The sequence below is a fragment of the Heterocephalus glaber genome, unplaced genomic scaffold (genome assembly GCF_053883595.1).
Source record: "Heterocephalus glaber isolate CG9 unplaced genomic scaffold, H.glaber_assembly_v1.0 deba00001553, whole genome shotgun sequence".
Taxonomy (NCBI): domain Eukaryota; kingdom Metazoa; phylum Chordata; class Mammalia; order Rodentia; family Bathyergidae; genus Heterocephalus; species Heterocephalus glaber.
The window spans coordinates 10,593,729-10,619,295 of NW_028258344.1; the positions used below are offsets into that span (position 1 = coordinate 10,593,729).

The window sequence follows — 25,567 nt, forward strand, 5'->3', positions numbered from 1 at the left end:
GTGAGGCCTGGCCCTGAGAGAATGGAGGAAATGAAGAGAAAAGACACCTGTGAGGAGGGTCAAGGGATTGCACAAGTCCTACTATTGCTGCTCCAACAACACCAGGCCTTTGGTAACAGGGACCAGCTGACCATCCTGTGGTCTTGGAACAGCTTCCCACTGATGGAAGAGCATGTATGGAATCTGGAACAATCTAGAAAACTTTGTAAGACTCCCAGGAGTCTCAGGAAGAAGCACCAATAGAACTATTGAGGAACACAGAATGCTTGCAGAGTGGCAAGAGCCTTGTTGAAAGTGTGTCTGGGCTGCCTCCAGGGGAGCCCCGAGGCCTGTGAGACTAGTCTACATAGGAGAGGCACCCTTCCTGAGGTAAGCAGCAAGGGGAGATGCTAGTAGAGTCAAAGCTATCTGATCCTACATATCTGGAACTGAAGTGTGTGTGTGTGTGTGTGTGTGTGTGTGTGTACACACATGCTATTATAGAAGAATCTTCACTAGATTATACCATTCATTATGAAAGGGACCTTTTCACCCCTAGGAGAGGCAGCACAGCTTTATCTATACATTTCTGGGCACCTTCCAATCATATTTCTCAAAACTGTTCTTAACGATGGGATGTTGGTAAGTAGCAAACTACCACTTACTCTGCAGGATAGAAAAAGGCCTTGAAGACCAAAAACTGTTTAATACGTCGGCCCGCTGCAGACAGGCAAGTCTATGGACGCCCTACCGAGGTCCCGAGTCACGTGGAACATGCCGACTCAGCCTGCGCCCCGGCAGGAATCCACTGGACACCCCCTCCCCTCCTCCTCTGTACAGCCACCTGGTTCCACACTACAAAGACGCAGAGGACACCAGACCACCAGACAACAGTACTGGGTCCCACTACTCCTGGCCCACAGGTAGGGGCTTCTGAGCCACCGTCCCACTGCTCCTGGTCCAGAGGAAGGGGCTTCCCGGCCACCATCCCTTCTGCTGCACCCAGCCCAGAGGAAGGGGCTTTTGGGCCACCTTCTGTCCTGCCACTCCCAGCCCAGAGGAAGAGGCTTCTGGGCCACCATCCCTACTGCGACTCCCAGACCCTGTCCCAATTCTCCCAGCTAAGAGAAGGTGACCCTCACGGGTATCAACAGCAACCCCCTGCCCCCCCCAACTCAAATGAGAAAACACGTAAATAAGTCTCAAAACCAGACTTCCAGATCACCTACAGCAACCCCAAAGGGAAATGAGATGGAACACTCTGATACTCAACCACCTGGTCCCACTGAACTGGCAACAAAAGGGGATCTGGAAAAAATAAAATCAGAAATAATTTCTCAGATAACAGGAGAAATTGTGCCCCTAGTGCAAGACATGATTAATAAATCTAGAGAGGAGCTCAGGAACATGATGGAATCCCAACATAGGAATCAAGTGGAATCCATAAAACAGATGCAAATAAATTTCCAGGAGATGAAAAACTCCACTGAAAGTCTACACAGCAGAATGAGGCAATGTGAGGACAGAATTTCAGATATAGAAGATAAGATTGCAATTAGTGACCAGGAAAAAAAAATTGCTTCAAATTATAAAGGAACATGAGAAATCAATTCAGCAGCTGCTAGATGATGCAAAGAAGAATAACATAAGACTGATTGGGCTCAATGAAGAAACAGGAGAGAGTGCAGATGACATAAAAAAATCTCTTCACAGAAATAATGGCAGAAAACTTCCCAAGGAGGGGAAAAGAGCTTGACATACAGATTAGTGAGGCATATAGGACTCCAAATAGCCTTGATCAAAAAATATCTACACATAGGCATATAATTGTTAAGATTCCAGAAACTCAACAGAAGAACAAAGTTCTACAAGCAGTTAGAGAAAAGAAACAAATCACACACAAAGGAAAGCCCATCAGAATCACAGCAGACTTCTCAACACAATACATCAAGGCAAGGACAGCTTGGAGTGACATATTCCAAGCCCTAAAAGAAAACAGCCTCCAACCCAGATTGATGTACCCTGCAAAACTATCTTTCAAAATGGATGGAGAAATAAGATACTTTCATGAGAAAGAGCACCTTAGGAACTTCGTGAATACCAAACCAGCACTCCAAAGAATTTTACACAATATCCTAGGAACAGACATTGAGAATCACAACCCCAGGAAGCAAAGTAGAATGAACCCATCTGGCATGACAAGAAATTAAATGTAAAGGGGGAGAACCCAACAAAAAGAAAAAGTCATGGCAATGACAAGTCAAAATGTTTCAGTTATAACCATCAATGTTAATGGTCTCAATTCACCAATCAAAAGAAATAGACTGGCAGAATGGGTCAAGAAGCAAAATCCAACAATATGCTGCATACAAGAAACACACTTAATTCAAAAGGAAACTCATAGACTGAAAGTTAAAGGGTGGAAAACAATACTCCATGCGACGGGAACCCAAAAAAAAACAGGAGTAGCTATCCTCTTGGCAGATCAAGTAGATTTCAAACCAACACTGATTAAGAGAGATGAAGAAAGACACTACATCCTTGTAAAGGGAAGAATCCAAGAGGAAGAGATGACAATCATAAATATCTATGCACCAAACACTATTGCACCCAATGATATAAAACAAATACTAATGGGCATGAAAAGTCATATATGCACTAATACAATTGTAGTGGGGGACCTCAACACCCCACTGTCACAAATAGATAGATCAACTAGACAAAAAATAAGTAATGAAATACTAGAACTTAATCAAACTCTTGAACAAATGAACTTAACAGATGTTTACAGAGTCGTCCACCCCACAAAATCAGAATACACATTCTTCTCAGCTGCACATGGGTCATTCTCCAAAATAGACCACATACTCACACATAGAACATGTTGAAGTAAGTGCAAAGGAATTGAAGTTATCCCCTGTATATTATCACACCACAGTGTGATGAAATTGGAGATCCATAGCAAAAGAAATCACAAGAATTTCATAAACACATGGAAATTGAACAACACACTTCTGAATAACCAATGGGTCACAGAGGAAATTAAAGAATAAATCAGACAGTTCCTTCAATTAAATGACAATGACAATACAACATATCGGAATCTATGGGACACAATGAAAGCAGTCTTACTAGGGAAATTCATAGCAGTGAATATGCATATTAGTAAAACAGAACGAGCCCAATTAAATGACCTGGTGCTTCACCTCAAGCTTCTAGAAAAAGAAGAACAGGACAACCCCAAAACTCATACAAGGGAGGAAATTATAAAGATCAGAGGAGAAATCAATGCAATAGAGACTAAGAGAACAATACAAAATATCAATGAAGCCAAGAGTTGGTTCTTTGAAAGAATCAACAAAATTGACAAACCCTTAGCCAACCTTAGCAGAAAAAGGAAAGAAAAGGCCCAAATCCATGCAATCAGGAATGAAAAGGGTGAAATTGCAACAGATCCATCAAAAATCCAGAGGATCACCAATACCTACTTCCAGAACCTATACGCCAATAAGATGGACAACACAGAAGAAATGGGCAGATTCCTAGATACATATGAATTACCAAAGTTGAACGAAGAAGACCTAAAAATTATGAACAACCCAATATCAACCAATGAAATTGAAAATGTAATTAAAAACTTATCAACTAAGAAAAGCCCAGGCCCTGATGGCTTCACTGCTGGATTCTACAAGACATTTAGAGAGGAAGTACTGCCACTACTGTTTAAACTCTTCAATGAAATTGAAAGGGAAGCAATATTCCCAAATTCATTCCTGGAAGCAAGCATCACCTTGATCCCCAAAGCAGAGAAAGACCCAACCAAAAAGGAGAACTGTAGACCTATCTCACTAATGAACATAGATGCAAAAATCCTTAATAAGATACTGGCAAATGGAAGGCAGAAGATCATCGAGAAGATCATACACCCTGACCAAGTGGGATTCATCCCAGGGATGCAGGGATGGTTCAATATATGCAAATCAATCAATGTAAATACACTATATCAATAGAGCCAAGGACAAAAAACATATGATTATCTCCACAGACGCAGAAAAAGTATTTGACAAAATCCAACATGCGTTTATGATAAAAACTGTACAAAAAATTGGAATAGATGGTCTCTACCTCAAACTGATAGAAGCCATCTATGAAAAACCAACAGCCAATATCATACTAAATGGTCAAAAACTGAAATCCTTCACACTAAAATCAGGAACAAGACAAGGATGTCCACTATCACCACTCTTGTTCAATATAGTTCTGGAAACATTAGCCACGGCAATTGGACAAGAGAAAGAAATAAAAGGAATAAAGATAGGAAGTGAAGAAGTCAAATTGTCATTATTTGCAGATGACATGATACTCTATATAGAAGACCCCAAGAACTCCACCAAAAGTCTTCTAGACTTAATAACCAAATTCAGTCAACTAGCTGGTTATGAGGTCAACACACAAAAATCAATAGCTTTCCTCTACATCAATGACAGACTCACTGAGACAGAAATAGGGCAAATATTCCCTTTCACAATAGGATCCAAAAAACTGAAATACCTAGGAATCAACCTAACGAAGGAAATCAAAGACCTCTTCTCTGAAAACTATAGCACTCTGAAAAGAGAGATTGAAGATGATATCAGAAAATGGACAGACATCCCCTGCTCCTGGGTAGGAAGGATTAATATAGTGAAAATGGCCATACTTCCAAAACTGCTATGGAGAATTAATGCAATTCCAATTGAGATCCCAGCAGCATACTTCATGGACCTTGAGAAAACAATACAAATATTCATTTGGAGCAAGAAGAGATCCAGAATAGCAAAAGCAATTCTAGGTAACAAAGACATGGTAGGGGGTATCACAATCCCCAACCTGCAACTCTAATACAAAGCTACTGTGATAAAATCAGCATGGTACTGGTAAAGAAACAGACCTGAGGACCAGTGAAACAGATTAGAAGATGCAGAAACAACGCCAGACACACTGAGCCATCTCATCTTCGATAAAGGAGCCAAACACCCTCACTGGAGGAAAGATAGCCTCTTTAATAAATGGTGCTGGAAAAATTGAGCTTCAACTTTCTGAAGATTAAAACTAGGCCTATATCTCTCACCATGCACTAAACTAAAATCAAAATGGATTAAAGATCTAAATATTAAAATAGAAACTCTGAACCAGTTGGAACAGAGGTTAGGTAGAACCCTTGGAGACATCAGTGTAGGAAAAGATTTTATGAACAAAACCTCAGTTGCCCGTGAACTAGCACAAACAATCAACAAGTGGGATCTCTTCTTATTAAAAGGCTTCTGCACAGCAAGAGAAACCACCAGCAGTGTGAAAAGACAACCCACAATGTGGGAAAAAATCCTCACCTGCTCTTCCTCAGACAAAGGTCTACTATCTCGAATCTATAAAGATCTTAAAAAGATCAGACCTCCCAAATTTAAAGACCCAATCTGAAAATGGGCATCTGAAATGAACAGACATTTCTCAGACAAAGAAGTAGAAATAACAAATAAATACATGAAAAAATGTTCAACATCACTGGTCATTCGAGAGATGCAAATGAAACAATGCTGATATTCCACCTCACTCCAGAAAGAATGGCTGTTATCATGAAATCAACCAATCACTAATGCTGGTGGGGCTGTGGGGAAGGAGGAACCCTGCTTCACTGCTGGTGGGAGTGTAGACTGGTGCAAGCACTGAGGAAATCAGTATGGAGATACCTTAGAGAACTAGGACTGGAAGTCCCATTTGACCCCAGCTATTCCACTCCTGGGGATCTTCCCCAAAGGATTAAAAGAATCATACCACAGTGGTATATGTGTACCCATGTTCATAGCAGCACAGTTTGTGATAGCTAAAACTTGGAAACAGCCCAAATGCCCATCAATTGGAGACTGGATAAAGAAAATGTTGTTTTTTTAAAAATAAAATGGAGTACTACACAACCATAAAAAATGAGAAATTGGAAACATTTATAGCTAAGTGGATGCACATTGAGGCAATACTCTTAAGTGAAATAAATAGGACATACATGTATAAATACCGAATAGTTTCTCTACTGTGAGAAAGTGAAAGTGTATATAAGGACTAAAATATATAATAGGTAATGTGAAATAGGAAGAAAAAGGGCAAAGGGGAAGGAAGTGGGAGGGATAGGGGAAAGGATAGAAGGGAATGGGACTAATATGAGAAAATGGAAAAATAGGAACAAAATCTTTGTAAATAGGGAGGAATGGAGGGGTTGAAGGGAGGGCTGGGCAAGGGTGAAAAGTAAGAACCAAAAGAGATTATGTAAAGGTGCAAATTTCCAATGATGAATGTCATTATATTGTATACCTAAAATGTACCAATGATTAGAATGAATAATCAATAATGCAAAATAGGAAGAAAAGGTCCAAGGGGTAGGGATAGTGGGAGGGGCAGGGGAAAGGAAAGAAGAGAAAGGAAAAATGATGAGAAATGGAAAAAATGGAAATAAAGTCTTTGTAAATAGGGAAGAGTGGAGGGGATGAAGGGAGGGCTAGGAATGGGGAAAAATTAAGAACCAAGATGCATTATGTAAAGGTACAATTCCCAATGAGAAATGTAATTGCATTGTATACCTAAAATGTACCAATAAAAGAATTTAACAAAAAAAACTGTTTAATAAATTTTTTGAAATTTAATGAGCCCTGAACATTCACTTGAAAAAAAACTTGACACGATGAAAGAAGAATATCTACCTATAAAATAGAGTACCAGATCATTGCCATTATCTCAGTGAGCAAGTCTGAATGCACCACTGCAAAGATCTGTGGGCATTAGGGATTTGTGCAAGGGCATGTTATGCTTGGTGCAGTGGACCCAAAAGATAGGCAAATGACTGAATCACTTCTCATTGCAATGATCATTGCTGGGGTGTGTGGGAAGTCTTGTCCATCAGCACCAGTAAGAAGAAATTGCCCTTGTCACTTATAATTCTCTTGCTCAATTCTATCTCTTTTTTATTTAACATAGATATGGAAGAACAATTTTTTGGCAGAGCACTTGGATTCCAGTTCTGGCTTTTAGCCTCTCTTGATTGATATTTATGCTTGGGAGAAGTTGAATGACTACTTAACTCATTATCTCTTTCTTAAATATGCATCAAGTATCAAATATGTATATGACTTCTGAAAGCACTTATGAAATATCAAGTGTAATATAAATACAACTATTAATCTTAAGAGCAACTCTAGAATTTCCTCCTTTTTAAAATATAGATCTTTTACATAGGCTAGATTTGAAAGGAGGTTCATTGAGAGTTAAGATGATTATATATTTTCAGGCCAGTTCTATTTAAACCACCACTAAATAGGACTGAAAATTACTGTATGTAGATTTCTGTGTACACCTGCTTTTTTAGGCTGCTTGGCTACATTCAGATGAAAATGTGCAGATAATTTCTGTTTGCAATCAAAACCCTGTTAAAAAGGGACTTTCAGAATTCTGGATGTTTGTCCTCTGTCCAATGAACAACTGGAAAAGTTATTTTTGCCATCTGTAAGTTGTTTCTTCACTCTGTTTCTAGTTTCCTTTGCTGTGTAGAAGGTTTTTTTTTTATTAGATATGATCCCATTTGTTGATTCTATGTATTATTTCTTGTGCCTCTGGGGATCTGTTCAGAAAGTTCTTGCCTATGCCTATGTCTTCAAGAGTTTTATCTTATCTTCCAGCAGATTGTTTCTGTTTTAACATTTAGATCTTTGATTCATTTTGATTTTAGCTTAGGATGTGGTGAGATATATGAGTCTAAACTCAATCTTCTTCATGTGGATATCCAATTTTCTCAGCACTATTTATTAAAGAGGGTATCTTTCCTCCAGTGTATTCTTTTGCCCTTTTGTCAAATATCAAATAGCTAAATGCTTCTGGGATTGTGTCTGCTTCCTCTATTCTGTTCCATTGAGCCACATGCTTGTTTTTGTGCCAGTACTGTGCTGTTTTAATCACAGTAGCTTTATATTATAACTTCAACTCTGGGACTGTGATATCTCCTACTTTTGCTTCGCAAGATTGCTTTTGTTATTCTGGGTCTCTTCTGGTTTCATGTGAATTTTAGAATTGTTTTCTCTAGATCTGTGGAAATGCTTTTGATATTTTGATTGAGATTGTGTTAAATCTGTTATGAGTTTTGGAAGGATAGCCATTTTCATTATATTGATTCTGCTTATCCAGAAATGGGATATCTTTCCATTTTCTGATGTTCTCCTCGATTTTCTTTTTCAGAGTAATGTAATTTTCATTTCTTTCACTTCCTTGGTTAGGGTCATTCCTAAGTATTTAATTTTTCTTTATGCTATTATGAATGGTATTATTTTCCTAATTTCTCAGTGAGTTCATTATTAGTGTATAGGAACACCATTGATTTTTGTGTGTTTATTTTGTATCCTGTTACATTGATGAATTTGGTTTTTAATTCTAAGAGTCTTTTGGTGAAATTTTTGGGGTCTTGTAAGTAGAGGATCATGTCATCTGCAAATAATGATATTTTTTACTTCTTTCTTATTCCTTTTATTCCCCTTTATTTCTTTTTCTTACCTGATTGCTGTGGCTAATATTTTGAGAACTATGTTGAGCAGGAGAGGTGATGGTGGATATCCTTGTCTTGTTTCTGATTTTAGAGGAAAAGCTTTCAGTTTTTCCCCATTTAATATGATGTTGGCAGTGAGTTGGTCAGAAGTAGTTTTTATCGTATTGAGATAAGGTCATTCTATAACTATTTTCTTCAGGGTTTTTATCATGAATCGATGTTGGATTTTGTCAAAGGCTTTTTCTGCATCTATTGATATGATCATGTGATTTTTGTCCTTGTTTCTGTTTTAGGTGATGAATTACCTTTATTGATTTGTATATGTTGAGCCATCCTTGCATCCTTGGGAGAAAACACACTTGGTCAATCTTTTTGATGATTTCTCACATCCTGTTTACCAGTACTGTAATATGTCAGTTCACAAACAGAAGTTGTCAGCAAAATTTGGCTTCCCTTCTTGAACTCTGCATCAGGTGATAAACACAACTGTGTCCATCTTCCCCAGAATCATGGAACAAATTAAGTTGAACTGAGGTACCACTGTGTCTTGTTGAAGATTTTTGCATCTATATTCATTAGAAAGATGGGCTTGTAGTTCTTTTTTATGGTTGGTTCAACAACTGGTTTTGGGGTCAGGGTAATGCTAACTTCCAAGAATGATTTTGGGAGTTCTCCTTCCCACTTGATTTCATTAAAGAGTTTCAGGCTCTTCCCTGAAGTTCTTGTAGAATTTGACAGGGAATCCATCAGGTCCTGGGCTTTTCTTTATTGGTAGTTTTTAAATTACTGCCTCCATTTCATTGCTAGTTATTGGATTAGTCAAGATTTCTAAGTCTTCTTAGTTCTGTTTTGGTAATTCATATGTATCTAGGAATATCACCATTTCTTAAGAGTTCTCAAATTTTTTTGGCATACGGGTTTGTAAAGTAGTTGCTAATAATTTTGTGGATTTTGGTGGTATCCATTGTGATTTTGCCTGTTTCGTTTCAAATTGCATTGATTTGTGTCTTTACTCTTTTTAAAATAAGATTAGTTAAGAATTTGTCTATTTTGTTTATTCTTTCAAAGAACCAGCTCTTCAATTTGTTGATTATTTGTGCTTTTTTAGTCTCCATTTCATTGATTTCTGCTCTAATCTTTATAATTTCCTTCCTTGTACAAGCTCTGGCTTTGGATTTTTCTTGATTTTCTAGGACCTTGAGATGCATCATAATGTTTATCTGGGCTTGTTCTGTTTTTCAGATGTAGGCATTCACAGCCATAAATGTACCTCATAAGACTGCTTTCATTGTGTCCCATAAGTTCTGGTATGTTGTATTAGTATCATTTAATTCTAGGATCTGTCTTATTTCTTAATTTCTTCTGTGACCCATTGATTATTCAAGAGTGCATTGTTTAATTTTCATACGTTTGCATAGTTTCTGTGGTTTATTTTTAAAATGTATTTATGTACAGTGTAGAAAGCTATCATGGCATAAGCAAAGATTCTGTACAATCATGCTACAGAAATTTTTTTGAAGAATTCTTGATAATTTGAGCAATACCCTCTCTTCCCCCTACTCATAAAAGTGCTTACAATGAACAGGGATTTATTTTTTAATCAAAGATCCAAAGATTCTTTTTTGACCAAAAAAATCAAATTTTTAATTCCTAGTGTGTGCATATAAAACAAGCACAAAAATAAATATATCTTCTTCATTCCTATATCACAAATATAGGAACAGCAATCTGTACAGTAAAGTACAATAATGGAAAAAAAATCTCTAAATCATTTGGAATACTTAAAATGTTTAACTTTAAAATGCATAGTGATCAGGAAAAGAATATTTAGGCAAGAGAAGCACCTAAACTCCCACATTCACATGAAGCATCCTCCATCGATTTTCAAAGCATATTGCAAGTAGAACATAATTGGATAGCAAACCACAAGAATAATATACAATTGGCTAAGGGGCTATGCATGTGATAATCAAGAGAAAATTTATTCATGCACTACTTTGATACAGCTAAATTCTTTACAGTGCCCAAAACTTATTAATAATGTAGTGTAGAGACAAACACTTAAAGAAAGAAAATACATTACTGATTCAATAATTCAGTAATTCAGTAGTTCAGACATCTACTTGTGTTATAGCATAGTGGTCAAAAGGCAGTAATAAGTAATTACTAAAACAGAAAAGTTTGTTTCTTTCCACATTGTTCAATAAATGAACACTAATGGGTAATGAAGCAGTGGTTTTGCTATCCAACTTCAAACACTGCTTTCAGCATGTTGAATATATGGCATGGCCTTCAGGGCAGTGATATAGTTTTCCAGGGCCAGGCAGTGGCAGCCATTGAGCATAGCTTCCACTCTGGCCATGTGTGTCTACACCAGCTGCTGTCTCTAATCCCAGCTGCTTCCTATTCCAGAGATTCCACTTTCTCCTGGAAATGCTGGATCATGGCCTTCTTATCAGCTTTGGGCAAGTTCTTTCCTTGATGTTCTGCCTCTTTTCTCATGATCTGGGACATTCTCTCTTGGAGCTTGGACTCAAGCCTCTCTCTGGCTTTCTGTTTGTGGTTTTTAATATTGATTTCGAGTTTTATTGCAGTGTGATCTTAGACCCCCTTAAGACTCAATCAAAAAATGGGCAACTGAAAATGAATAGACATTTCTTAGAAGATGTACAAATATCCAATAAACACATGAAAAAAATTCAGCATCACTGGCCATTAGAGAAAAGCAAATTAAAACTACATTGAGATACCATTTGCTCAGAAAGAGTGGCCATCATCAAAGTATCAAAAGATAACAAATGCTGGTGAGGATGTGGAGGAAAAGGAACTCTTCTATATTGTTGGTGGGAGAGTAAATTAGTACAACCACTATGGAAAACAGTGTGGAGATTCCTCAAAAAATTAAAAATAAAAATTCCATTTGAACGAGTGATCCCCACTATAGGCATCATTGAAAGGAGTTAAAGTCATCATATTACAAGGATACATGCATGTCCATATTTTCAAAATTAATTTTATTGGTACATTATAGGTATACAATATAAGGACATTCATCATTGGAAATTTGCACCTTTACATAATCCATCTTGGTTCCTTTTTTCCCCATACCCCTGCCCTCCCTTCAACCCCTCCATCCCTCTCTATTTACAAAGACTTTATTCTCTTTTTTTTTTATTTTCTCATATTAACTCCATTCCCTTCTTTCCTTTCCCCTACCCCTCCCACTTCCCCTACCCCTTTGCCCCTTTTCTTCCTATTTCACATTGTCTATTATACCTTTTAATCCTTGTTTACACTTTCAGTTTCTCATACTAGAGAAACTATTCACTATTTACACTCATGTCCTATTTATTTCACTTAAGAGTATCGCCTCAATGTGCATACATTTAGCTATAAATGTTTCTAATTTTTTATTTTTTATGGCTGACTAGTACTCCATTTTATAACAAAGTCACATTTTCTTAATCCAGTCTCCAGTTGATGGGCAATTGGGCTGCTTCCAAGTTTTAGCTATTACAAATTGTGCTACTATGAACACAGGTGCACATATATCACTGCGGTATGATTCTTTTAATTCTTTGGGGAAGATACTCAGCAGGGGAATAGCTGGGTCAAATGGGACTTCCAGTCCTAGTTCTTTGAAGTATCTGCATACTGATTTCCAAAGTGGTTACACCACTCTACACCCCCACCAACAGTGGAGCAGTGTTCCTCTTTCTTCACAGCCATGCCAGAATTTGTAATTGGTTGGTTTAATGATGGCAGCCATTCTTTCTGGGGTGAGGTGGAATCTCAGCATTGCTTTCATTTGCATCTCTCAAATGACCAGTGATGTTGAACATTTTTTCATATGTTTATTTGTTATTTCTAGTTCTTTGTCTGAGAAATGTCTGTTCATTTCAGATGCCCATTTTTAGACTGTGTCTTTAAATTTGGGAGTCTGATTTTTTTAAAGTTCTTTATAGATTCTAGACAGTACACCTTTGTCTGAGCAACAGCAGGTGAAAATATTTTTCCACATTGTGGGTTGTCTCTTCACACTGGTGGTGGTTTCTTTTACTGTGCAAAAGCTTTTTAATAAGAAGAGATCCCACTTGTTGATTGTTTGTGCTAGTTCAACTGAGGTTTTGTTCATAAAATCTTTTCCTACACCAATGTCTTCCAGAGTTCTACCAAACCTCTGTTCCAGCTGGTTCAGCATTTGTTTTAATATGTAGCTCTTTAATCCATTTCAATTTTAGTTTAGTACATGGTGAGAGATACAAGTCTAGTCTTAATCATTGGCAAGTTGAAACCCAATTTTTTCCAGCACCATTTATTAAAGAGGCTATCTTTCCTCTAGTGAGGGTGTTTGGCTCCTTTGTCCAAGATGAGGTAACTGAGTGTGTCTGGAGTTGTTTCTGCATCTTCTAATCTGGTCCACTGGTCTTCAGGTCTGTTTCTTTGCCAGTTCCATGCTGTTTTTATCACAGTAGCTTTGTAGTATAGTTTCAAGTTGGGGGTTGTGATACTCCCTGCCTGTCTCTGTTGCCTAGAACTGCTTTTGCTATTCTAGGTCTCTTCTTGTTCCAAATGAATTTTTGGACTGTTTTCTTAAGGACCATGAAGTATGCTGCTGGAATTGCAATTGGGATTGCATTGAATCTATATAGCAGTTTTGGAAGTATGGCTATTTTCACTATGCTTCCTACCCAGGAGCAAGGGATGTCTTTCCATTTGCTGATGTCCTCTTCAATCTTTCTTTTCAGAGTGCTATGGTTTTCAGAGAAGGGTCTTTGATTTCTTTTGTTAGGTTGATTCCTAGGTATTTCAGTTTGTTGGATGCTATTGTGAAAGGAATTGTTTGCCCTATTTCTGTCTCAGTGAGTCTGTTGTTTGTGTAGAGGAAAGCTATTAATTTTTGTGCATTGACCTTGTATCCAACTACTTTACTGAATTTGGTTATTAAGTCTAGAAGACTTTCGGTGAAGTTCTTGGGGTCTTCTATATAGAGTATCATGTCATCAGCAAATAATGACAATTTGACTTCTTCACTTCCTATCTTTATTCCTTTTATTTCTTTCTCTTCTCTAATTGCTGTGGCTACTGTTTCCAAAACTATATTGAGCAGGAGTGGTGATGGTGGACATCCTTGTCTTGTTTCTGATTTTAGTGTGAAGGATTTCAGTTTTTGACCATTTAATATGATATTGGCTGTTGGTTTTTCAAAGATGGCTTTTATCAGATTGAGGTAAGGAGCATGTATTCCAATTTTCTGTAGGGTTTTTACCATAAATGCATGTTGAATTTTGTCAAATGCTTTTTCTGCATCTATTGAGAAGATCATATGGTTTTTGTCTTTGGCTCTATTGATAAAGTGTATTACATTTATTGATTTGCATATGTTGAACCATTCCTGCATCCCTGGAATGAATCCCACTTGGTCAGGGTGTATGATCTGCTTGATGATCTTCTGCATTCTATTTGCCAGTATCTTATTAAGGACTTTTGCATCTATGTTCATTAGTGAGATTGGCCTGTAGTTCTCTCTTTTGGTTGGGTCTTTCTCTGCTTTGGGGATCAAGGTAATGCTTGCTTCCAGGAATGAATTTGGGAGTATTGGTTCTCTTTCAATTTCATAGAAGAGTTTAAAAGTAGTGGCAGTACTTCCTCTCTAAATGTCTTGTAGAATTCAGCAGTGTAGCTATCAGGACTCGGGCTTTTCTTAGATGGTAAGATTTTAATTATGTTTTCAATTTCCTTAATTTGTATTTGGTTGTTTAGAATTTTTAGGTCTTCTCCATTCAACTTTGGTAATTCATATGTATCTAGGAATCTGTCCATTTCTTTTGTGTTTTCCATCTCATTGGCATATAGGTTCTCAAAGTAGGTATTAATGATCCTCTGGATTTCTGCTGGTTCCATTGTAATTTCACTGCTTTCATTCCTAATTGTATGGATTTGGTCCTTTTCTTTCCTTTTTTTGATAAGGTTGGCTAAGGGCTTGTCAATTTTGTTTTTTATTTCAAAGAACCAACTCTTGGCTTCATTGATTTTTTTTGTATTGTTCTCTTAGTCTCCATTGGATTGATTTCTGCTCTGATCTTTATAATTTCCTTCCTTGTATGAGCTTTGGGTTTGTCCTGGTCTTCTTTTTCTAGAAACTTGAGGTTCAGCATCAGGTTGTTTAATTGGGCTTGCTCTGTTTTCCTAATTTGAGTATTCACTGCTATGAATTTCCCTCGTAAGACTGCTTTCATTGTGTCCCATCGATTCCAATATGTTGTATTGTTATTGTCATTTAATTGTAGGACCTGTCTGATTTCTTCTTTACTTTCCTCATGATCCATTGTTTGTTCAGAAGTGTGTTGTTCAATTTCCATGTGTTTATAAAATTCTTTTTTGGGGAGGGCTACTGGGGATCAAACTCTGGACCTTGCACTTATGAGGCAAGTGGCTGAACCACTGAGCTAAATCCCCTGTTTATTAAATTCTTGTGGTTTCTTTTGCTATTGATTTCCAATTTCATCGCACTATGGTCTCACAATATAGAGGGGATAACTTCAGTTCCTTTGCAGTTACTTAAACATGTTCTATGAGTGAGTATGTGGTCTATTTTGGAGAACAACCCATGTGCAGCTGAAAAGAATGTGTATTCTGATTTTGTGGGGTAGAACACTCTGTAAATATCTGTTAAGTTCATTTGTTCAAGATTTTGATTGAGTTCTAGTATTTTGTTGCTTATTTTTTGTCTAGTTGTTCTATCTATTTGTGACAGAGGGGTATTGAGGTTCTCCACCACTATTGTATTAGTGCTTATTTGATTTTTCATATCCGTTAGTATTTGTTTTGTATAGTTGGATGCACTAGTGTTAGGTGTATATATATTTATGATTGTCATCTTTTCCTCTTGGATTGTTCCCTTTGCAAGGATATGGTATCCTTCTTTGTCTCTCTTAATCAGTGTTGGTATGAAATCCACTTGATCTGCAAAGAGGATAGCTACTCCTGTTTTCTTTCGAGTTTCTATCACATGGAGTATTGTTTCCCACCCTTTAACTTTCACTCTATGCGTTTCTTTTGACTTAAGTGTGTTTCTTCTATGCACCATATGGTTGGATCTTGCTTCTTGACCCATTCTGCCAATGTATTTCTTTTGATTGGTGAATTGAGGCCATTAAAATTAATGGTTATAACTGATACATGTTGACTTATCATTGTCATGACTTTTTCTTTTTGTTGGGTTCTCCCCCTTTGCATTTAATTTCATGTCACACCCAATGGATTCATTCTGCTGTGCTTCCTGGGGTTGTGATCCTCATTGTCTGTGCCTAGGATACTGTCTAAAATTTTTTGGAGTGCTGGTTTGGTATTCATGCAGTTCCTAAGGTGTTCTTTGTCATCAAAGTATCTTATTTCTCCACCAATTTTGAAAGATAGTTTTGCAAGGTACATCAATCTGGGTTGGAAGCTGTTTTCCTTTAAGGGCTTGGAATACATCACTCCAAGCTCTTCTTGCCTTGAGGGTTTGCATTGAGAAATCTGCTGTGATTCTGATGGGCTTTCCTTTGTATGTGATTTGTTTCTTTTCTCTAACTGCTTGTAGGGTTTTGTTCTTCTGTTGGGTTTCTGGAATCTTAACTATTATATCCCTATGTGTAGATTTTTTTAATCAAGGTTAGTTGGAGTCTCATATGCCTCAGTTATCTGTATGTCAAGTTCTTTTTCCTGCTTGGGAAGTTTTCTACCATCACCTTTTTTTATTTTTTATTTTTTTCCATTAAGTTTATTGGTATATTTTGGGTGTAAAATACAGTTACATTCATCCTTGGGATCTTGTACCTTTACATGATGTATCTTGGCTCTTATTTTTTTCCCCTTCCCCTGTCCTCCCTTCATCCCCTCCACCCTTTGCTATTTGTAAAGACTTTGTTTCCATTTTTTTTCCTTTTCTCATATTTTTTCTTTTCCCTTCTTTCCTTTGCCCTACCCCTCCCACTTCCCCTACTCCTTTATACCTTTTCTTCCTATTATACAATATCAATTACACATTTTTGAAATTACAATATCGAGATCTAGAAGACATTATCACAGATTTTGTAGAATTTAAGAGGATATAGAAAGCATATTTCAAAAATCTGTTTTGAAATAAATTTGAAAACTTCTAAGACGTACCTTGGAAGACAAATTAATGAAACTGACTCTGGAGGAAATATAAAATTTGAATAGCACCTATTAAGGACAGTATATTCCTAGCTTGAAAAATCTACCTATATGAAAACAACAGGCTCATATACATTTTAACTGATGAATTATATCAAACATTTAAAGCAGAAAAAAGAAGGAACAATTCTCCCCTCATTTTAGGAAAACAACATTGTGCTAGTACTAAAACTGAATAAAGATAATAAAAGAAAAAAGTATGAACATAGATAAAAATTTGTTTAACAATGCAAACTATTAGAAGTCATATCTGGCAGTATGTAGAAATTGGTTTTATTATAGGAATTGCAATGTTGGTTCAGTGTTGGAAGATCCACCCCCAAAAGTCATCATTTAAACAGAGGAAAGGAAAAAGCCATATGATCCTGTCACTAGCTGGAGAAAAAGTATTGGACTAAATTCTACAGCTGTTCATGGTAAAAGATATCAGGAGTCTAGAAGTAGAGCAGGACCTTCTCAACAGATAAGACATGTACTCCATACTTCCAGCAAAAATGCCTTATATGAATGGAGAAGATACAATGCTTTCTCCCTAAGGTGGGGAAGAAGGGCAGATATGCCTACTCTTCATCTTTCCATTAAACTTTGAAACATAAGCCCAAACCAAACTAGTCTGGCAATAAAATGACACAATTAAGATAGAATTGGCAAGCTAGTAGTAAAATCTTTATATGTAGATGAAATGATCATCTACAGAGAAACTACTAAGAAATCTCTAGGAGCCCCTAGAACTTGTATTTGAATTTAGCAGGATTAGAAAACACAAGGTATATATAAAAATTCAGGTCTATGTATACTTGCTATAAATGAAGAATTATTTATTGCAATTTGAAAGTTATGTAGGAGTACAAAGAACCTAGAAAGGTAAAAAGAAAAAAAAGTGTTGGAAGATATTTATTTCCTAATTTTTTTTTTTTTTTTTGTACTGGGGATTGAACTGGTGTCCTTGCACTTGTGAGGCAGGCGGCGGAATCACAGAGCTAAATCCCTGGCCTTTATCACCTAATTTTAAGACTTCCTTTAATGTCACAGTAATCAAGGCAGTGCTCGTGTAAGGAAAGACATAGATCATTGGAATAAAACAGAAAATCTGGAAATAGAACCACACATATATAGTCCACTGAGTTTTGAAAGATTATTTAACATCAACATTTTATAGAACATAAACTCAACTCAAGAGTAGAGGAAAAGGTAGTGTTTTTAGCACATGGTACTAGAACACCTGTTATCTGCATGTAAAAAATTAACTTCAACCCCTTATTTCCATACATAAAGATAACTTGAAAGGATCTACGAACCTAAATATGAAAGACTAAAATTATAAAACTTTAACTAGAAATTATAAGGGAAAATGTTCATGAATTTAGGGTAGGCAAGAATTCCCTAGGATACAAAAAACATGATGTATAAAAGAAAAAATTGATAAATGAGATTCCATCAAAATTGAGAACCTTAAATGACATCGTTAAGAAAATGAAAAGTAGTCCTTAAACAGACCATATTTATAATACATACAACCTATGGCCAGAATATATAAAGAATACTTAGAGCTCATTAATAGACAATCCAATTAAAAAGTAGACACAAGAAGATGATAAATAGCACAAGGAAAGGTGTGCAACACTAGAATAAAAATACTAATCAGTGCAATACAAGATCATATTATACACTCATTAGGGAGATGAAGTTAAAAGTTCTAAAAGAACAGATGTCAGCTTAGGTGTGAACCATTTAGAACTTTCGAATACTGCTAATGTGAATGTAAAATGATAAAACCATTTTGGAAAACAACATAGAAATTACTTGTATTACTGTTAAGAACCAACAGTTCTGTTCTTAAGTTTTTATTTAAGAGGAATGAAAACACATGTTCACAATAGATTGTACGTACAAGTTGACTATGCCTTATCTGAAATTCTTGGGACCAGAAGTGTTTCAGATTTTGGTTTGAAATCCACTTGATTTGTGAAGAGGATAGCTACTCCTGCTTTTTTGGGGGGTCCTGTCATGTGGAGTATTGTTTTCCACCCTTTAACTTTCAGTCTATGAGTTTCTTTTTATATTAAGTGTGTTTCTTGTATGGAGCATATTGTCAGATCTTCTTGAGCCATTCTGCCAGTCTATTTCTTTTGATTGGGGAATTGAGACCATTAAAATTGATGGCTATAACTGATACATATTGACTTATCATGGTGATGACTTTTTCTGTTTGTTGGATTCTTCCCCTTTGCTTTTAATTTCTTGTTGCACCCAATGGATTCATCCTGCTGGGCCTCCTGGGGTTGTGATCTTCATTGTCTTTTCCTAGGATACTATCTAAAATTTTTTGGAGTGCTGGTTTGGTATTCATGAAGTTCCTAAGGTGCTCTTTGTCATCAAAGTATCTTATTTCTCCACCAATTTTGACAGATAGTTTTGCAGGGTACATCAATCTGGCTTGGAGCCTATTTTCCTTTATGCCTTGAAATATGTCACTCCAAGCTCTTTTTGCCTTGAGGGTTTGCATTGAGAAATCTGCTATGATTCTGGTGGGCTTTCCTTTGTATGTGATTTGTTTTTATTCTCTAACTTTTTGTAGAATTTTGTTCTTCTGTTGAGTTTCTGGAATCTTAACTATTATATGCCTATTGTAGTTTTTTTTGATCAAGGCTAGTTGGAGTATGCCTCACTTATCTGTATGTCAAGTTCTTTTCCCCTGCTTGGGAAGTTTTCTGCCATCAATTTCATGGGAAGCTTTTTTTAATGTCATCTGCACTCTCTCCTGTTTCTTCCTTGACTCCCATCAGTATTATGTTATTCTTCTTTGAATTGTCTAATGGTTGCTGGATTGACTTCTCATGATCCCTTACAATTTTAAAGAAAGTTTTCTTTTCCTGGTCACTAATTGCAATCCTATCTTCTATATCTGAAATTCTGTCCTCACATTGGCTCATTCTGCTGGGTAAGCTGTCAATGGAGTTTTTAATCTCCTGAAAATCTGTTTGCATCTGTTTTATGGATTCCATTTGTTTCCTATATTGGGATTCCTTCATGTTCCTCAGCTTCTCTATTTTTTTCATCTGTGTCCTCTCTAGATTTATTAATCATGTCTTGCACTATGGGCACAATCTGTGCTGTTATGTGAGAAATTATTTCTGATTTCATTTTTTCCAGATCTTCTTTTGTTGCCAGTTCAGGGAGTCCACGTGGTTGAGTATCAGATTGTTCCATCTTGTTTCCCTTTGGGGTTGCTGTAGGTGATCTGGAAGTCTGGTTTTGAGACTTGTTTACATGTCTTCTCATTTCAACAGTGGGGTGGTGCTGGTGGTGCTCTCCTCCTCTGGGAGCACTGGGAGCGGTGCTGTGGCAGTCCAGGAGCTGGGAGAAGTGCTATGACAGTCCAGGAGCCTCCTCCTGGGTACTGGGATTGGCTCACCTCCTCTGTGTTGGGAGCTGTGCTATCTCTTGTGACTCTTTATAACAGAGCTTGGGCATTGTTTTAACAAGAGGTTAAACTGTGACTTTGTGCCTCTTAGCCAAAATTAGGGTAAAATGTGCAGGTGAAGAGTAGCAAGCAATTAAATTTTCCCTTTTATTAAGGTTATGTGGTCTTTCAAGCAATTTTGAATGAACTGATTAATATATTAGCCTTCAACTGAAAAGAGAATGCAATTTGAAAGAACCCACTCTGTAGGCCAGGAGATTAACACGTTTTCTTAATGTAAAGTCCTGCTGGAAGCACTGGGGGCACTTCCGTAGTAGTGCCGATTAAGCCAAGCACCAGCTGACAAAGGATGAAAAGTGGATGTGGAACTTATTTTCGTATCACTGGATGCCTTGTAATAGTAAACTATGTGGTCATGCATGTTTTATTCTCTCTTTGTTATGTTTTCCAGAGGGATAACCAATTGGTGATGAGAGTAACAAATGAAAAGTAACCTGACTCCATTAACCTGCTTACCTTAGCCTGGGAATGATGGAAAGAGCAGCCTTTTGCTTTGAAATAGTGGAACAAGTATGGAACAAGTTTCGTCATTGCTTCCTTTTATTTCTTCACACATCTAGTTCCAGACCAGTTGAAAACAGTAAATTGCGTGTTTGAAAACAGAATTGAAGTCACAGGAACAGGTACTGTGGGTTATTTGTAACATTTCTGAATTGCCCCATTTTCAGTTGCTGACTATATTATAAACACTAATGCAATGAAGGGAAAATTATTTTCAAATAGCAAATAAGTAATCATACTAAAAAGTATAGTTACTTTTAAAAACAGGATTGCCGTTTTGGATGCATGTTTAGCTTATAGATACATGATTTTGATTATGAAGATTTTGCTCTAAGTAGATTTCTATGGAGGAATCATAGAAGTAATAACAAAATAGTACAGTATGTTGGTTTCCCGCAGTTTCCCCAGCCATGAAACTGTGTTTGCTGTGTTTAATGAGCTAATATTCATTCTCCACATCCATTTTCTTGGTCATGAAGGGACCCTGCTGAAAAAACATTTTGATTTTTTTTCCACTTTTCAAAATTCACATGGTAGATATAGGGGAAGCTTCTTTCATTTTTAAAGGAAAATTTTATCTGAACATGAAAAATGTAGAACACTACTCTTAGGACTCCTAGGATTAGAATTTTGAAAACATATTATTTTGAGTCAATGCTTATCATCATCAGGGCTCTGCACATTCTTTCAATAACAATTACCCAGAAACAGGTGAACTGCACATGATTGGGTAGTGACTGTACAGTGGTCAATGTTTTAAGAAATTATGATATTAATGGCATTATAATGCAGTTAAAAAGTAATTTTAAGCTCAGAAGACTAAGTATTATGTAACAGGTGATTAAAACTAAATTATTTAATGACTTTACATGGAACCCTCCCAAATTGGGTAGCTTATACATGAGGGACTATGAACAAATAATGAAGAATTGACTTTTGCATAGGAATATTAGAATTCAAAAGACTTCATAAAAGAATTCATATTAATTGTATTTTATATAAGGACTTAAATACAGTTATGGTTCCATTATTTATTTAAAATTGTTTAGGAAGAGTTTTTAGTATATCTTGTGTACTACTCTGTAGCTAGTATGTCTCAGGGCATAATATATTTTTGTACATTAAGGGTTTCAACATATTACTCTATAGATTCTGAGACTAAATGTCATCTAAATCAATAATATATGAGGAGTCTTGTTTCTAGCTCATCAAAGAGACAGAAAAGTATGTTGTTTTGGCTTGATGCACAAAGCAAACTTATAATCTTCTCTTTTTTCCTTAAATTATTTTATGGGTACTTTTTGGTATACAATACATTTACATTTATCATTGGGAACTTGTACCTTTACATGATGCATCTTGGTTCTTGTTTTTTCCCCATTCTCTGCCCTCCCTTCATGCCCTCCACCCTTCCTTATTTACAAAGATTTTGTTTCCATTTTTTCCATTTCTCACAATTTTTTCTTTCCCTTCTTTCCTTTCCCCTATGCCTCCCAATTCCCCTACCCCTTTGGACATTTTCTTCCCATTTTGCATTATCAATTATTCATTTTAATCATTGGTACATTTTAGGTATACAATACAGTTACATTCATCATTGGAAATTTGCACCTTTACATAATCTCTCTTGGTTCTTATTTTTCCCCCTTCCCCTGCCCTCCCTTCAACCTCTCCATCCCTCTCTATTTACGAAGACTTTGTTTTCATTTTCTCATATTAATTCCATTCCCTTCTTTCCATTCCCCTACCCCTCCAAATTCCCCTTCCCCTTTGCCCCTTTTCTTCCTATTTCACATTATCTATTACAACCTTTTAGTCCTTACTTACAGTTTCAGTTTCTCACACTAGAGAAACTATTTGATATTTACACATGTGTGTCCTATTTATTTCACTTAACAGTATCACCTCAGTGTGGAATCATTTTGCTATAAATGTCTCTAATTTCTCATTTTTTATGGCTGAATAGTACTCCATTTTATAAAAAACTCACATTTTCTTTATCCAGTCTCCAACTGATGGGCAATTGGGCTGCTTCCAAGTTTTAGCTATTGCAAATTGTGCTGCTATGAACATGGGTACACATATATCACTGTGTATGATTCTTTTAATTCTTTGGGGAGGATATCGACCAGGGGAATAGCTGGGTCAAATGAGGCTTCCAGTCCTAGTTCTTTGAGGTATCTCCATAATGATTTCCATAGTGATTGTACCAGTCGACACTCTCACAAGCAGTGGAGGACAGTTCCTCTTTCCCAACAGCCCCATCAACATTTGTTATTGGTTGATTTCATGATAGCAGCCATTCTTTCTGGAGTGAGGTGGGATCTCAGTGTTGTTTTCATTTGCATCTCTTGAATGACCAGTGATTTTGAACATTTTTTCATATCTTTATTTGCTATTTCTATTTCTTTGAGAAATGTCTGTTCATTTCAGAGCCCATTTTTGGATTGGGTCTTTAAATTTGGGAGGTCTGATCTTTTTAAGTTCTTTATAGATTCTAGATAGTACACCTTTGTCTGGGGAACAGCAAGTGAAGATTTTTACCTACATTGTGAGTTGTCTCTTCACACTGCTGGCTGGTTGTTTCTCTTGCTGTGTGGAAGTTTTTTGAAAAGGAGAGATCCCACTTGTTGGTTGTTTGTGCTAGTTCATGGGCAACTGAGGTTTTGTTCATAAAATCTTTTCCTATACTGATGTATTCAAGAGTTCTACCTAATCTCTGTTCCAGCCAATTCAGCATTTCTATTTTAATATTTAGATGTTTAATCCATTTCAATTTTAGTTTAGTGCATAGTAAGAGATATAGGTCTAGGTTTAATCTTTGACAAGTTGAAACCTAATTTTTCCAGCACTATTTATTAAAGAGGCTATCTTTCCTCCAGTGAGGATGTTTGGCTCCTTTATCCAAGATGAGATGACTGAGTGTGTCTGGAGTTGTATCAGCATCTTCTAATCTGTTCCACTGGTCCTCAGGTCTGTTTCTTTGCCAGTACCATGCTGGTTTTTTTCACAGTAGTTTTCTAGTATAGTTTCAAGTTGGGGATTGTGATATCCCCTGCCATGTCTCTGTAACCTAGAATTGCTTTTGCTATTCTAGGTCTCTTCTTGTTCCAAATGAATTTTTGGATTTTTTTCTCAAGGTCCATGAAGTATGCTTCAGAAATTTCAATTGGGATTGCATTGGATCTATATAGCAGCTTTGGAAGAATGGCTATTTTCACTGTGTTGATTCTTCCTACCCAGGAGCAAAGGATGTCTTTCCATTTTCTGATGTCCTCTTCAATCTCTCTTTTCAGGGTGCTATAGTTTTCAGAGAAGAGGTCTTTGATTTCATTTGTTAGGTTAATTCCTAGGTATTTCTCTTTTTTTATGCTATTGTGAAAGGGTTTGCCCTATTTTTCTCTCAGTGAATCTGTTGTTCGTGTAGAGGAAAGCTATTGATTTTTGTATATTGACGTTGTATCCAGCTACTCTACTGAATTTGGTTATTAAGTCTAGAAGACTTTTCGTGGTGTTCTTGGGGTCTTCTATATAGAGTATCGTGTCATCTGCAAATAATGACAATTTGACTTCTTCATTTCCTATCTTTATTCCTTTTATTTCTTTCTCTTGTCTAATTGCCGTGGCTAATGTTTCCAAAACTATATTGAACAGGAGTGGTGATAGAGGACAACCTTGTCTTGTTCGTGATTTTAGTGTGAAGGATTTCAGTTTTTGACCGTTTAGTATGATATTGGCTGTTGGTTTTTCATAAATGGCTTTTTATCAGATTGTGGTAGAGACAATCTATTCCAATTTTTTGTAAGGCTTTAATCATAAATGTATGTTGGATTTTCTCAAATCCTTTTTTTGCTTCTATGGAGATAATCATATGGTTTTTGTTCTTGGCTCTATTGATATAGTGTATTACATTGATTGATTTGTGTATGTTGAACCATCCCTGCATCCCTGGGATGAATCCCACTTGATCAGGGTGTATGATCTTCTTGATGATCTTCTGCATTCCATTTGTCAGTATCTTATTAAGGGTTTTTGCATCTATGTTCATTAGTGAGATTGGCCTATAGTTCTCTTTTTCAGTTGGGTCTTTCTCTGCTTTGGAGATCAAGGTGATGCTTGCCTCTAGGAATGAATTTCGGAGTGTTGCTTCCCTTTAAATTTCATTGAAGAGTTTAAGCAGTAGCAGCAGTAGTTCCTCTCTAAATGTCTTGTAGAATTCAGCAGTGAAGCTATCAGGACCTGGGCTTTTCTTAGTTGCTAAGATTTTAATTACATTTTCAATTTCATTGGTTGTTATTGGGTTGTTTAGAATTTTTAGGTCTTCTTTGTTCCACTTTGATAATTCATATGTATCTAGGAATCTGTCCATTTCTTCTGTGTTTTCCATCTTATTAGCATATATGTTCTTGAAGTAGGTATTGATGATCCTCTGGATTTCTGCTGGGTCTGTTATAATTTCACCTTTTTCATTCCTAATGGCATGGATTTGGGCCTTTTCTTTCCTTTTTCTGATACGGTTGGCTAAGGTTTTGTGAATTTTCTTTATTCTTTGGAAGAACCAACTCTTGGCTTCATTGGTTTTTTTGTATTGTTCTTAGTCTTCGTTGCACTGATTTCTGCTCTGATCTTTACAATTTCCTCCTTTCTATGGGCTTGGGTTTGTCCTCCTCTTCTTTTTCTAGAAGCTTGAGGTTCAGCATCAGGTTGTTTAATTGGGCCCACTCTGTTTTCCTAATATGAGTATTTAACTGCTATGAATTTTCCTCACCAGACTGCCTTCATTGTGTCCCATAGATTCTGATATGTTGTATTGTCATTGTCATTTATTTGAAGGAACTGTCTGA

At 36.6% G+C, this 25,567-nt stretch overlaps 1 protein-coding gene across 1 annotated transcript in view; it reads left to right on the forward strand.

Moving 5' to 3' along the window:
• Window positions 1–25,567, forward strand: part of Dnajc5b (DnaJ heat shock protein family (Hsp40) member C5 beta) — a 338,000-nt gene that overhangs the window by 253,683 nt on the left and 58,750 nt on the right. The window contains exon 3 of the mRNA XM_004842119.3: window positions 20,614–20,845. The gene's annotated coding sequence lies outside the window, so the exon portion shown is untranslated. The remainder of the gene's footprint in view (window positions 1–20,613; window positions 20,846–25,567) is intronic.